Genomic DNA, 16,631 nt, shown 5'->3' with positions numbered 1-16,631 from the left:
ATGTGAGGGGGCAGCACCTTCCCACTGCAAGGCATGGGAATCCCTAAAAAGCAGACAGGTACCAGAGGAGATTCCCTCCTCTGACCTGCATCCTGCCATGTGACATTTTGATGTGACAAGTGTCTCAACAGTTCTTTTACTATGAGTCCATCAAAAACCTTTTCTACTGAGTCTGGTAGATGGTTCCAAGCAACATGGATCTTATGCCCAGACTTATGTCTAAATAAGGCTTTTCATGGAACCTCAGTCCTCAGTCCTCCCTGTTCTTCCCATGGACATGAACTTCACCATGACCTTTCAGTGGTGCCTCATTGCATTTCCCACTAAAGCTTTCCTATTTTGGGGACCAACTCTACTGCACCTAGCAGTCCTTAGCTGTCAGATGTCACTATAGAAGGAAAAAAAAAGGTGGCACAGATATTTTATCTTGGTTCTGGGTTTTCCTAGACGCTGATTTTTCTTCCTGCCTGGTTCAAACCACAGTGATGTGGAAACTTTAGAAAACACCTTCTAAAGTCACGAACTGTTCACTCAGGTGCCACAGGAAGATTAAATACATCAGTGAGCTGGGACCAGAGCTGCAGTTCCATAACCTCTTCAAATGTTCCATTCAGTTGTTTGCATTGCTTTCCCTGGTTAATTTTAAATGTTTCAAATCTGTAATTTACACACTCAGACCAAAACTTGTAATTTACTCTGTTTCTCTAATGTGTTTTAAATTATACTTTTATTATTAAACTGTTAAAAAATGCCTTTGGACAATTTGGAGACTGGATGACATTTCATATCTAAAATTATTATACTGAGATCCTTTTTTTATTATCTGTTGGTGGAGGAATAGCAACTTCAAGCAATTGTTAGTTATTGAGAACAACATTTGGATTATTACCTTTCCAGAAAAGTACTCACATTTCTTCTGAGAAATTTGCCTTAATTTGTTTTTATGACTAAAACTTAATGAGGTATTAATACAAAATATAACTATTTTTATAATAATTTAAAAGTGTATAGGATTACCAAAGCAGCATTCTGCCTATCAAGCCCACTTGGACTTTTGGTCTCCCTGTTAAAAATGTCAAAGAATTCCCACCAGTTATTGCCAGGGCTAATGATGACCTCTGACCATGGTGGCTCAAAGTAATCTCTGCCTTGGTTTCCCAGCCATTAAATATGATGGGGGATACAGATCCCTGTAGGCTGTGACCCTTTTTCTTGTTTCATCTTTTAAAGCTCCAATTCTGCAGCGCATAGAAGCACAGCTTTATCATTGTGACAGCACTGCTGTCAGTGGAGCTGCTCCAAGAATAAGGTCAGCAAGAGCATTCCTACAAGGCCATGGATTGAAAAATATTTGGGGTAAGATTTATTCCCCAGTTAAGAACTTGAATGTAGCCCAGCACAATAGATTCTTCTATTTGTTTGTGGCTTCCTCAGTAAAAAAGTTTGTTACAATGGTAATAAAGTGAGAAGTTCTATCTATCCTTTATCATTTCACAGCACTGTCATATTTCACATCTGGTGCTGCGTTTGACTTTTATTCCCAGCCCTGTTAATATGTGACACATCCAAAGAACTGCAGACTCAGAAGATTGATTGAAGGTTTCTAGTACATATTAAGCTCCAGTGTTATACACTTGAACATCAGGAGAAAAGGACAAACACCTGCTTTGCACTTGTCTGAATTTCTAACATGTCAGATGGAACACACTGGTTTCAACTAAATCTACTTAAATGGACTGATGATCTTCAGACAGGCAAAAAATCAGCATGAAATGTAAGGACTGTTTCTCTGGTTTTATTTCAGTTTCTTTTCACAAGACAAGACAATACAGTCATCAGATATTGGTCATTGAACAGCCTTTCATGAATTATTTAGGGAAAAGCTCAGCTGTTCTAGATGGCAGAAGAGTGCAATATAAGGTGAGTATTATCCATTATTTTCACTCGAACTGAGATTTATTTTAGCCCAGTTTCCTGTTTACAGGGAAAAGAGGCCAGTGGGTGACTTCTCACTCCTATGACTGAGGCCTTGAGAGCTGCCTTAATAAATCCATTACCAGCTCCCTGCTGGCTATTGATTCCATCAAGCTCAATGAGCAGAAATAAGAAGTTCCTGATTTGCTGTGACTTTGCATAGATGTGTTTATTTGTAAAAGAAGAGAGCTGTGGCAATGTGCTTTCCATTCAACATTGGTACAGCTTTGTGTTGGCAAGGACTGGGGAGGGAAGGGTGCCCCATGCCAGGCACCTTGCAGGAGATTAGATTATATTGATATTTGTGATTATTGCTTCTCAGCAGAGCATCTGTGCTACCTTTCCTTTGTTCCTCTATCTCATATTCTAAGCATAACACTTTCAATATTGTTGACAAGCTAAAAGCAAGGGAAAAAAAAATTTGTCCTAGTTCTGCACAAGGGGGTTCATGCCCAGCTCACAAGTTTAGCAAGACAAATTATCTGCCTTTCCTTTCACCCATTTTCTCCAAAAATACTCAGCCCTGTGAGTTTAAACAAAAAATAGTCTACATTGATGATTAAATAGCCCAATTAGCTCCAGGGTTTAATCCCTAAATCTTCTGGTTCATAAGGCAATTGGAATATATTCTTAGAATTCTATATACAGTTTTGTGGGCAATGAAAAGGAGGAAAGCAGTTGGAGGAGAGTTCCTGCTATCAGTCTACACCCACCATCACTGGTGTTTTTTGTTTTTTTTTTTTTTTTTTCTTTAACAGCTTCAAGCCCCTCATTCCCAGGAATTTCTCTGGTTTCTCACACTTAGTTCAGTATGAAAGATGTTTTGCCAGAAATGGAAGTATGAAATAGAGGAGTAATTCTCCATTCAGCAGGGGATTCTTCACTGCACAAGTGACTGTCAGATCTCTGTGGCTCATTGGCTGCCTGTGTGAATAAACAACTACAGACTCAACTCCAGGAAAAAAGCCTTCTTGCTTCTTGTAGCCACCAAACCTAAGGGTCTTCCTCAGACCTTATGCTTTCATATATTATATTATAGCAACGCAGACTGAATGGAAAATGTCAACTTGTTTTTTTCTTCCTGGAAGGGGAAGAACTGCAGAGAGAATGCAAATAAAATCTTCTTAGAAAGGTACCAACACATTGAAGAAGTATAAACTAATTTTGGGGTTTTTGGATGACTTGGTTGTAAGATGTTATATTTACCACGTTGAGGATCAGAAAAAAACCCTGATCATTTTACAAAATCACTGCCTACATTGCCCTTTACTCAGCCTCTCCTAAAAAGAGGCATAACTTGATCACTGCACTCCTGATCACAATTCCAGAGAGATCCACACAGAGATGATGGATCACTGGGAGTTCTGCAGCTCACTAGCTGGGGATAGGATGGGGGAGTGCATTCTACTGCTTGTCAGAAGTGCTGGTGTTTAAAATGGAACCATTTTCCCACCTGTACTGCCAACTGCCTTGAAATACTTGTTGAGGCACAAGCTGTGTTTCCCTCCCACCGGGATTTATCTGGGTGGGAGACCAAAGCTTGGTTGATGTCCCAAGCTGCCATCAGGCTGCTGCACACAGCTGAGCACTGACAAAGATTACTTTCCATAAAAGCTTCTCTCAGCTTCTGGGGAAGCCCCTGGTCTGCAAGACTTGTATTCTTTCTGAATTAGAATTTTCAAAATCTGACCTCTGCCCCTTTCTGGGTCATAACGTGAGAGTTCTCACGATTTCCATTTTAATAATTTTAATTGAATTATTTTAGAGTATAAATGCTATGCATGCCTTCCCTCTCCTTCCTTTTTCTCTTTTCATCCTCATGCAGTTGTGTTTTGAAGTAAATGCCATCTTTTGGGGTATCTGTGCACTGCCCTGAACAATATAGCTCTTGCTTATGTGACAATGCAGGTGTTAAACAATAGGAACAGGGATAATATTGTTATCAGTACTATTAGTTAATTAACTTTAGCTGCAGTTTTCAAGAACAAAGATGTCAAGGGATGACAAGGGATTGACAAGAAGATAAGTCTCAAATACACCTAGAAGGAGGGCAGAGAAGAGAAAAGCAGTCTGCAAGACCTTTGTTTCCTCTCCACTCCACAGAAGTCAAATCGGTAAAGGTAGGATCCAGTGGGAAATTAACTTTCATCCTTTTTTCTGTGCTGCAGGAATCTTTGCAGTTTCTGATAAGAACAAAAATATATCATGCACAAGGAAATTCTAGGGATAATTCATGGTCTTATATCCTTCAATGAATAGCTGTTGCACATTTGTCTTTAGGGTCAGGGGGGACATTGACAACTGATATTTTTTCCAGCTGTGTCCAAGCTATTCACAGAAAGTCACACAGATGCAAATGTAAAAGATCATTAATCATGTCTGGGGAAGATGCTCCCCATCAAGCATAAATGCTACTAGAATCAGGCTGTGAGGTACTTTCATAAACCAGAGAAATTCTAGTTCCAAAATTGTAAGTATGATTTTTACTTTTCCTGATTTATTTGCATTGTAAACATTCCCTCTTCAATTGCTGAGTCCTTTCACTTAGACTGTACAACTTAAAATCAACTGAACATACAAAGAGAGTTAAATTTCTGCAGGGGGCCTGAAATTTGTGTTAACCTGTCATCTCAGTGGTTTCTGAATTGTCATAAGGAGAATAATTTATTGTTGTGAATGTTGAAAGGGTAAGAAAATATAAGTATTTCTTTTCTAAGCAGCTGTTAGCTGTCCACCAAAATAAGTTATATATAGACCTGAATTGTGAGTGCAATAAATAACTGGATCAAGGAAGCTGGAAGCATGAGCAGGTTTAAATCTGGAAAACATATATGTGATTTGGCAGTTCTGATTTCTGACAGTTGTCATAAAACAGATTTTTGTCTTCATTAATTTAGCTTTGTGAAAAGCATTTTAATGTAAAAAGAGATGGGGGTTAGTGAGAAATGATTACCAATGTTTGTTCTGAAGGAAGAAATTTTCTGGTTTTTTGAAAAAAAAAATTGGTGTTTTGCATGTGATTCTGATGTCTTCTACATCCTAATCATCATATTTTTATAGTTTTGCCCAAGCTTTCCTTTCTATCAGTTGCAATGTACACAAGTTTGTATTAATATTAATAATTTCTAAACAAACCAGTGCTTCTTTCCATTGTCACAGCCACCAGAGCAAGCCAGAAAGTTACAAAAAAGGAAAAGACAAGAAAAATCCCCACTCAAACACTGCTCCTGGCTTTTCAAGGCAGTGACCATTATCCTTGCACTCCCAGGGACTGCCTCTTCTGATGTCAGTATTTCAGGAGTAATTAACTCGATAGATCAGTCAAAGGCTTTCAAAATTCTCAGCTCATGCATGAAACAAGTGGTGCAATGCTTTAATTCAGACTGCACTAAAAGCAAAAGGAGGAACAAGTCAAACCACTGCACAGTGAGGTGTCAAACCTTTGACCCTGGAATGCAGACCTGCATATCCCAAATCAAAAGTGTGTTCAAAACTTGTTTTACATTCTAGGAAGTAGGAGGTGAGCAAATAAAACCATTCATTGCTGGCACACTTTGGTATAGAGCATGACCTCTTCCCCTTCCTTGGAGTAACTGATGTGTTTCCCTATTTACAGATCAGAGTTAGAGCAACTCCAGAAGAAAAATGCAGCTCATGGAGTGCTGGCATGCATTCAGATCAACAATTTGTCTAAGGTATGAAGAGAAAGCATGGCACCCATCCATACCTGTGGTGTGCCCTTCATGCAGTGACTCTCAGTAGTGAGATGTATGTGAGGTGATGCAGACAATTACCTGTCAGCTTCCTGTGTGTGCTAAGGGCCATGACAAACACATTTGTATTGACCCCACAGTGGTTTTATTTGATATTTTAGTGGATTTTAATAATATCCCTTGATGGCACTAAGCACATATTTGGGCTTAAACATAAAGAGATTTAATGAGCAATGCACTGGGCAAGATCCTACTGCCATGGGCAGCTCTGCCAAGAGTCTGCAAAGCTGATTCCTTGCAAACATTGGCACCAGCACCAATGCCATGAGCAGTGTAGGACACCTTAGTCTTGAGTTTGGTTCATCCCCCAGCCCCAGCTGTTTCCCAGAGGTCACACCTGAGCACTCATATTACACAAAAATTTTTATAAAAATACAGCTGCACTTCATCATCCTCTAAAATTGTTTGAAATTAGTTGAGATATTTTTTGTTGCTAACAAAGGATCTCCAGTCAGGTACCATGCCCATAAAACCTTTAAGTCTTTCCCCTGAATTGAAATGTCTTATTGTGATCCCATACTTCAAAGGAGTATAATTTATCTTTCAGTTAAGCTTAACTGATGGAAATTCTTCCTCCTGGCTTTGAATATGTGTGCCTCATTTGAAGTCAATTCTTTTTTTTTTTCCCCTTAATTCCATATAATAGGTTGTCTAATCAAATTACTAGTTGTGTTTATTTTAGTCAACATAACCCAGTGTCTTGATCTCTGGGGGCAGGCATGTTGATTTTTTTAATGAATTGGTTGATTTTCTGGCAATTTATGAACTGTTTGTGCTGAATATATCAATTATCATCATCATGTAATCAAATCTGCCAATTAAGTGACATTGTGTTAGTTCATTGAGCAAATGCAAAGAAAAGGCTGTGACCAAAACTGCTGGGTCCATACTACTTCTGTGATATGATATGGGGAGAACAATCAAGTTGTAGAATTAATCCAGAAATTTTATAGTTAATTTTAATTATCTTCTTCTCCTTCTGTCATTAAAACTGTGCATTGGATCCTCCTCCTTACTGCAGTCACAAAGCTAGACTGTGATTGCTTCTGATTATTTTATATGACAGAAAACCTTTTTGTAAACAGCTCTGAGAGACACATTCTTGTGACAAGATGATACCAAACTGGGCAGAATAATATCAACAGAAAGGCCTGTCAGCTGTGACAACTTCATAACAGATTTATCTCCCATCCAAAATATTTTTCTTGCTGTCATGGGTACTGATGAAACCTGCTTTCTAGGAGGATTGCTCAACCCCCAAAAACAACCACCTCACCAAAATCCAGAGTAGTGTCTACATGCATTTTTGCCAAAGGAACATGTCATAAAATATCTGAGATTTTTAATACATGCCTAGCCATCCCTTTCAATGAGAAGAGATTTAAGAGAAGGAACAGTTGGCCCTTGCATATTTCTCCTCTCCTCTCCTCTCCTCTCCTCTCCTCTCCTCTCCTCTCCTCTCCTCTCCTCTCCTCTCCTCTCCTCTCCTCTCCTCTCCTCTCCTCTCCTCTCCTCTCCTCCTCTCCTCTCTCTCCTCTCCTCTCCTCTCCTCTCCTCTCCTCTCCTCTCCTCTCCTCTCCTCTCCTCTCCTCTCCTCTCCTCTCCTCTCCTCTCCTCTCCTCTCCTCTCCTCTCCTCTCCTCTCCTCTCCTCTCCTCTCCTCTCCTCTCCTCTCCTCTCCTCTCCTCTCCCTCCTCTCCTCTCCTCTCCTCTCCTCTCCTCTCCTCTCCTCTCCTCTCCTCTCCTCTCCTCTCCTCTCCTCTCCTCTCCTCTCCTCTCCTCTCCTCTCCTCTCCTCTCCTCTCCTCTCCTCTCCTCTCCTCTCCTCTCCTCTCCTCTCCTCTCCTCTCCCTCTCCCTCTCCCTCTCCCTCTCCCTCTCCCTCTCCCGTCTCCACCACACTTAAAGGTTGATGCCACTGTGACATCAAGCACACCAGCACATGGACTGGGAACAAACACGTGTTTTTCTGGGCTTCAGATGGCTTCTCTGATGGGTTTTGAACTGACACATATTTAGCAGGCTCATGAAAGTCATTAAGCTTCTGCCTTAGTTCCCCATCAGCATGGCTTGGACCACCTGCCTCTCTGCACACACCATGCCACAGATCAAGTGCAGTGGAGATAAACAAGATGTTTTAGTCCTGTTACCTTCTGCTGTAGTGAAATCAGCTCCTTTCCATGCTTGTGAAACACCCTTGTGAATAAATTTATATGCAAAAATGTGTGTATTTGAATATATTTTTCCTAGTGCAGAAGGCATTAGAGAAACTAAGCATCATTAGTTGCACACCAGCAAAGCTGGACTGATGGTTTTTGTTTTAATCATAACAGTTGTTGTGCAATTATGGGAAAATACGTGTTGTAGGGCTGTGTGAAGCTCACTCAAAGGCACAAATGAAAGGGTGTGTTTCTTGCTTGTGCTTCAACTTTCTGCCCTAAAGAAGTAAGACTTTTCCCACCCCATCTAGGGTGCTTGTCCTATGGGAGAATCAGTCAGAGGGAGCTGGCTGCTGGGGTATCTGGAACCCACAGAGCTGTGATAGCCTTGGTGCTGGTGGTGCCAAGCATGGAGCTGTTGGTGCTTCCAGGGCTTCTCCCAGGAGAGGCAGAGTTCTCTGCCTGCAAGATGTTGCAAACTTTCTTTATTCCTGAGGAATGCATGAAAGTGTTTGGGTTATTTTTCCCTTGATAGTGCACCCTGGTTTCCTTTCAGCCTCTGGCAGCAAAGTTGCAGGAAAGACAGACAGCTGAGAAGACCAAGTCCACTTGCTTTGTCAGGAAGTCAAGTAAAAAAAGATTTCTTTAATACAGTGTTGATCTTGGTGACCTCTACTGAGCTCCTGTCCTTTTCTGAGACAGAGAATTAGTCTCCCTTCTATTCTTGGTTTGAAGTGATAAGCTTGTTCCTTTGCCGTGGGAATGGACAATGGATAAAAATCAATTCTCATTTAAGAAGCTACAGCAGTTTGCCTTTGCCTTTTCCTGCTGCCTGTATTGATTCCCTGAGCTCTCAGGGACACTATCAATCCTGCTGCAGTCTAGATTTATTTGAAAAGGAACTGTGATGATGGGTGCAGTTCCTGAGAAAAGTCCCTTCCATCTCCTCCTTGCTGTTCTGAGAGACAAACCAAGGCCATTTATCCCATCCGTGGTGGTGTGGATTCCCTGGAGGAGTTTACAGCCCAGTGCCATAATTGTCACTGCAATGAAAACTGCAGTGCTTATCACTGCAGGTCTTGCTGCTGCAGCTCTGGTTTAGATGGACCAGAAAAAGAAAAAGGAAATTTACTCTGGGGAAGAAACAGAAACATGACAACTTTTTCCTGAAGGCGCTTTAGAAGGCATTTTTCTGAAGGTCCCTTGACTCTTAATTGCCTTGAGATAATCAAGAGGTCTGTAGCATCCTGTCCAAACTGTGCTCATGTGTTTGCCCTGTCTCATAACATATTTTTTATTTACATAAAGCACTGGATAGTCAGTTGGCTCACACTAAACAACTCACCAGAAATTATACCTAAAATGTCAATCTCCTTGAAAATTATGCTACAATGACAATATTGGGTGAGGAGATAGTGGAAAGTCAGGTGCCCATGGCTTAAAAAAATTATGCTCTTATAGATCACTAGGTAATTTTCCCCACCCCTTTCTTCCAAACAGGAAATCCAAGCCCAAGGAGTTCTTGTGCAGCAGGTTAATTATGACCGGGCTTTTATTGATGGTGGCAAGGTGAAGAACTGGTGCAAAAAAGTTTCCTTACTGGGCTGCATTAAGCACCATCTTTAAAATAATCTTTTTATACACATTAAATAATACATCTCTGTAGTTTTTCCACACCTTTATTCTCATTAGAGGAAAAAGCTCCATAATTTAATGGGAAAGTTACATCAGGTGCCTGAAGCATCTGTTGTCATGCAGGATTTCTTTACAGAAAAAGCTGTAAGCAGTAACCCATTGCATACATTTCAACATTCACTCCCAAATTTGAAAACTCAAACAAAATCTGCTATGTCTCTTTGTAAGGAGAATTTCCTACTCATTTTCCCTGGGATTCATGGATTAAAATCTCTGATGGGAAGAAATATGAGCTTGGTACCAAAAGCTCAATATATCCCTGCTCTGTTCTGGCAATAAAAAACAATTTCTCTGGATAATCACCTGAGAAGATTTCTCTGCCCTTCCTGCAGAATTTTCTCCACACTTTCTATTTCCTCCTAGACCTGCAAGTGCTCCTGTTCTGCATGGATGGATCTATGCTGGTTTGTGGTGCTCACTTTCAGTTGCTACTCTGTCCCAGTGAGTTAAGTGATTTAGGTATACTGAATCTGACTTTTTTTCCTGGAGACCAAAAAACCTGGCAACAGTGCCAGGTGATTATAAATCTCAAACTGCTATTGCTGGATGCAGGAGAATCCTGAGACTGTAGGAATTGTCAGTGCTTGAACATAAGAGTTAAGCCTTTAAAACTATTCACAATTTCATCTTAGCTTATTTAAAGGTAGGTGCTAGGCTTCTGTAAAATAATTATTAGCCCTTGTTGAATATGCCCAAGTGTATCAGGTTCACTAGGCAGATATTGGTAATTAGTTCTGTTTTTTTTTTTTTTGTTTGTTTTGTTTTGTTTTTGTTGGTTTTTTTTTAGTGCAGTTGAAACACATTAATTATTTAATGAATTTTGAAGTGCCTAAATGTGTTTCCTTCTCAATGAAAAATTTATGCCATGAGGCAATGAACAGTCTGTCTCTGCCCAGTCAATAAGTGTTTTGGACATATGAAAATAATGTTAATCCATAGGGGAGGATTGAGATCAGTAATGTGCATGAGGGGAAGCCTTTCAGTTTCTCTTGAAATCTGTAAAAATATGCTGAAATGGAGTTAGCACTGAGATTCAAGGAATGTGCTAAGGAACTCAGAGTTTTGGGAGATAGTTTTTACAGACTTCCTTTCTGCATTTACATCTGTTGCATATGCAGAGCTATGCAGAAATAAGTTTAAATGTTCTGGGAGGGAGCAGTGATAAAGAATTCAGTGAGGCTTTACAATGAACAAATAAAGGGAGGTTTTCTATCACTAAAAAATAAATTTCTAAATGCATTTTCTCCTCTTTAAAATTACTCAAACAAACTATGCATCAAAGGTGTTGGATTTTTAATTTTTTGGCACCAGGAAGTTCATTTGACCATCAATACCTTTGCAGAATATTGTGCTCTATCTATAGTGTTTTAACAAGTGTTTAACTCTTCATATTCTTTGCATTCAGGAGAATGTTTTGGTACAAGCTTATGGCAAGGACATTTGATAGTCCCTGTCTCTACAGACAACATAGTGAACATACATTTTGAGACTAACTTTGATGCACACACACTGTGTTTTTGTTCAGTAGTCCTGATTCAATATAGAAATTCTGCCCAATTTTCCACCCTTACTGAAAACAGTGAACCAGTTGTCATTTTATTTTCTGATTGAAGTTCATTAACATCAACCAGCAAAACCTGTAAAGCAAAAAAGGAAATACAAGGTTCAGTTGCTAGAAGCTAAAATTATTTATCCATCAATTCGCTTATGTATTCTTTAGTAAGCAGATAACACAGCTGATTTGGGTAACCACTCAAGTTATTTTGAGAAGCTTGTAGAGAAGTTTCCAATTTTAAAAGATGATGTGTGTGCATACACACACACACACATATATATATATACACACATACAGCAGTAAATGTAACAGATGAAGGATTCCAGCATCACATATGGCTAAAAGAGAAGGGAGATGAGGAAAGTCTGTGCAGAGAACTGACAAACAGCATGTGAGTGAGCAAGATGAAGACAGAGACATGTTGTCTCCATCACTGTGGATGCACAAAATAAAAGGGAGCACATAGCAGTTACACTTTCTTCCTCTGTATTCCCAGTGCTGTAGAATCAGACAATGACATACAGGTGCAGTACAAATAATACCCTGTGTCACTTTTTTTCCACAGGAGATGTAGATCTCACATTTGTAAGGCTGCCTCCATCTAAGCTAAACTTACAGTTTAGAAACAGATCATCAGGTGTCCCCATTTGGAGAAAACAAATCAGTCACTTGGGCTCAGTTTATTCTTAGAGTTATCCCTGACCACAGGGATGGCAAAACCTCAGTCTGCTCCCACTCTTAGCCCACTGCCCTAGAAACATTGTCAGTGGGAGATGAACTGGGACAAAGCTCCTGAAAAACATACTTTACCCAGGACAAGTGGAACTGCAAAAATTTCCAATTTTGTGAAGCACAGACTCTAACAATTTAATTATGTTGAGAGAATAGGCAGCGACAGCAAAATAGATCTAAGTCTTTCTTAGTCCAATAAAAATCCCTATGAGAACTGAAATATTTTCACAGAATGTTGCATCCCTAATTATTATATTAGCTTACTATAAAAGTCAACAATGCTGTAACTATGCTTTTTGTAGAGTGGTACTTATGTTCTGGTGGATAAAGCATACTGCTTTGTTTTGTAGTAAATTAATTTTGGAAAATGATAAGTCTACTTAGCATAAATTGGACTTTGTTTGGCAAAATGCTATTTTTATTAAAAGTTACTGAACTGATGAAAGAAGACTCTCCTATTCCTTTTCTGATCAATGCCCAAATGAGGGTCAGAAAAGAAATTCCTATTCCTATAAGCTGCAACTTTAAAATAAATGGTATAAAGCTTAGTTTTCATATTTTTTCCGTTTTTAAGGACCATTTTCTACATGTATAGTATTTTGTTCAGACTAAAATATAATTGAAAAGTGTGAGTTATTTAATGAGTTTTGAAGAGCTTAACTGCCATTTCTTTAAAAAATCTAAAATGCATCTATGGTGCTGCCAATTTAAATCCACACAGCTGTTTGCTCACTACCTCCAGTGGAGTGCAGAAGGGAATCAGGGGGTGTAAAAGTGCAAAAAACCCTCCTGTGTTGAGCTAAACAGTTTAGAAAGTAAAGCAAAAGTAAAGCAAAGAAATAAAACAGAACAAGGAGTTCATTCCCTACTTCTCATGGTGTCCATGATCTCCAGGAAATCAGGGTTCCCTACTGCATGATGGCTGTTTGGGAAGGCAAATGCCATCATTTCATCTTCTCATTGCTTCATTCTCTCAGCTCTCCCTGCTGAGCCCCAGGCCCTGTAGTCTGGAATGTCCCTGTGGTCAGCCAGGGTCCCCTGTCCCAGCTGCATCCCCTCCCTGTCCTTGCTCACTTGGCTGTGAATTCCACAGGGAGGCATCACATACATTTTTTTGTTCAGTTTAGTTGTACTGTAGTTCTTAAGAATAATCCCTGTATGCTGCTTAGTGTTATTGCAAATGATGAGGATGAAATAGGGTGAGCTGTGAAAGTGACTCCTCTTTTTGCTTGCACTGAGGTGCACCAATTGCTATCCATTCTCCCATGTATTTAGGAGCACTTTTTCCTTCAGGGGAGTGTGACTCTCATAGGAGAGGAGGAGAAACTTTTCACCAAGAATGGTCATCAGACAGACTTAGCCCTGAATGTGCTTCAGTGACAGCAGCCTCCCACCATGCTCCTCTGGAATTTCCATTATATTGCTCCCAAGGAAAGGTGAGAACATAAATACACCTAATGCTCTATCTGCTTCACAATAGCACCTAAAGATCCAAGAACTTCCTGACTGCCAGATAAGAGGAGACAGTGTGTCCTTTTTAGCACTATTTCACCAGAAACACAGGTTGAGAAAAACCTGATTCACTTTTGTGACACTCTATATTCCACAAAGATATTGTATTTAAAATATACTTATAATTATTTTATAATTATTTTAAAATTTTTCTCCACCATCAGAAGAATGGTCAACAGCTTGAAATAATTCAGGATCTTTGTAATATGAGTTGCATGACTGTCTCATGACAGAATTTTCTCAAAGTAAGACTCAACAATTGAAATCCCCAGCTGCCTGTGCTAAAGACAAAAGAGTGGCCAATTTAATTAACCACAGCCTCACAGAGCATAATTCATTATCAATTTTACCAATATCAATATCCTGAATGTGAAAGAGGCTGGAACACAGATGTCTAACCAGGAAAACAATGCTGTAAATCTGATTGCTTTCCTTGCTCTCTTGCTCTTTAACTGATTGCAAGAAAAAAAACCAGAACAAAACCAAACATGCAAAAAAGAAAAGAAAGAAAAGGGCAAAAAACCAACCCAAACAAAAAAACCCCAAACCTATTAATTTGATTAGCATAGTGGAAAAATATGCCCAAAGAAGCCATTGAAGAGAACTTCCTTGAATCTTTAAAATTGCTTTTGTTTTCACATACATGTACTTCCCTTCTAATCTGATTTTGTCATGCAACAGTTGTGGCAGTGACAATGGTTAATCACAGAGATGAAGAAAAGCAAGGAGTTCAAGAGGTCACACAGACTGTTCTCTTAACTCTAGGAAAAAAATAATTGTTTAAGGATTCATTAAATTAATATTTCTTAAACCTGTTTGTGAAACTCCTCTCACCAGATACTCCCCCACATCTTTGCCTATCAGTCAGCATTGACAGGAGTAAGATTTTCCATGTATTTAGCATTATTTTTGTGCTCTAAATTAAGATAATTATTATTTACTTTGCCTTTGAAAATCAGAGCTGATTAGGGAGTCACATTTTCATTCTGCAAAGAATTCCAGCCTCCAGATGCTATTGTTATCCCAAATGAGAGAAAGAAGCCAAAATGATATTTTTTCCTCAAAGTTAAAATGTCATATCTTGGATTAGGATGACCAAAATGTTTTCAAGTCTGTCAAACCATTTGTCTAATTATCCTTTCATACATTAATTTGCATGAAATCACTCAAAGAAAAGATTTTAGCATTATCAGAATGGTACATGAAAGCTGAAATTATGTGCTTTGTCTTTCCTGCTGAAATTGCTACTGAATCTTTTACATGCCTGTGACTTGTTTATTTTATTTTCAAATAAATTACATTCTTTGTTAGAAGATTATTCTAACTCTGCTAGATTGCAGTGAATAGCTTGCTTGGTAATTATTTTTTTACAAGGACAGTGACTGTCTTTTTTTTTTTTTTTTAATAGAGGCTCTCCTGTTTTTTACAATCAAAAATCTATGTTAAAATATTACATAAAAACCAACACAGATTAGTATTTTATCAAATTCTAAAGTCCTGAAAGGACTTTGCTAATATCACAAATATCCAAAACTTTGGTTTCAGAATAAATCAAGACTTCTGGGCATGAAACTGCTAGAGCTGAGACAGGGGATGTGCACCAGAGACCTGTAACACCACTGAAGCCATTGATGTTGCACTCTTCCTTGAGGTGCTGGAATTGAGCACTGGTGGGGAGTGGAGGGGGAGCAGGGGGGAATTGCAGATCTGGATTTCTTCCCTTTGAATTTTGAGCTCCTTACACTTCATGAGTGTGCCTATCATTGCACACAGTGCATCATTATCAGTGATGGGAGATAGGCACAGCCCCAGGAATGTGTGTAGAGATCAGGAGAAACCCCTGGAAATTAAACTTGTGGGAAAGCCAGAATTCTTTCTAGTTCAGTTGGCAAAAGCATCTTGTAGTGAGTGAAGCAATAAACAATAACTTCACCTTTAGGCTGAGTTTTCCATGATAAAGTTAAGAGTTATGTTGATTTAGCATGACTGAACAGGCTCTGATCTGGGAAACTTCGACCTTGGAGTGGATACCTGCATTCCCAACCAACCCTAGGTCAAGATTGCTGCTTTTCTTTTACTGAACAGGACACTGGATGTAGAAGCAGTCAGAAGCAATGCCTTGTTGCTCTGCTGCTCTCTGCTGAACCTGCATTTCCCTCTCTGCCTGATCTAAAGCTGATTTATTGCCACTAGAGCTAACAGCCTATTTGTCACTGAAATAACATCAGCATAACAGAGGAATGGAGCAGCAGATGTTAATCCAGACCAGGATCCCAAACATGTGAGGAGACTAAACAGCTTCTTCTGTTCAAATTACAGATTTTGCCTGAAGCCCTAAATACACAAAATAGAAATCCCAGCCTGACAATTTCACAAAACCCACATTTGTTCTCATTGTCCCTACTAAATCCAGCCCTCTCTACATCTTACCCAAATTTCCACAGACTTCTGGTGAAATCTTCCTCTGGAAATGCTGCATTGTACCACAGCACATCACTGTTGGTCAAAATGAGACACAGTACCACTGCTTTATATTTTGACCACAAACCCCAACATTATCCCTTCTCCTCAAGGTCAGGGAGATATTTTGACTACATCACACACTCTGTGAGCTGTCAAGCATTGAATTTTCTTACACCACCTTTTCTAACTGCTTTTGGGAGCATTGCTGTTTAATGCCATGAAAATATGTGTCATTTACCACTGCTCCCAAACATTTGCAACATCTGCTTCCCAGTGAGGGGGGCCAGTGCTGGTGGAAATGAGCACACCATGTGTTAGGCACAATAGATAAGTGTATTAATGCACAGGAATGCTCTCCCAGCTATCAAAAGGAGGCTGCCATCCAGGTCTCAGGAGTCTGAGTTAGGAGGGGAAAGAAGCACCAGCCAGGGCTGTGAAACATGCTGTCACTTAGCAAGGAGAGCTTGTGCCTTGTCTCTGTTAGTGCTGACACCTCCTTGGGTTGGGACTTGCCATTCAACATCAGTAGAAAAAGGAAATGGCCCAACTTACTGGCAGCCAAAATACATATTCAGAGGAGCCTGTAGAACAGCAGAGAAAGGACCAAGTGTCTCACTGCACTGATTTCTAATGGCAGAAATGATCAGATTCCTAAAGTGTCTTTAAAATGGTCTCATTAAGCTGGCTTTAATACATGATTCTTGCTTTCATAGGCTGAGTGACTATTTTATTCAGAAGAGTCATAATACAGTTCCTTAAAATGAGTTTTCC

Source organism: Erithacus rubecula (assembly GCF_903797595.1).
Source record: "Erithacus rubecula genome assembly, chromosome: 5".
NCBI lineage: Eukaryota > Metazoa > Chordata > Aves > Passeriformes > Muscicapidae > Erithacus > Erithacus rubecula.
Note: the sequence above shows the minus strand (reverse complement) of the source record.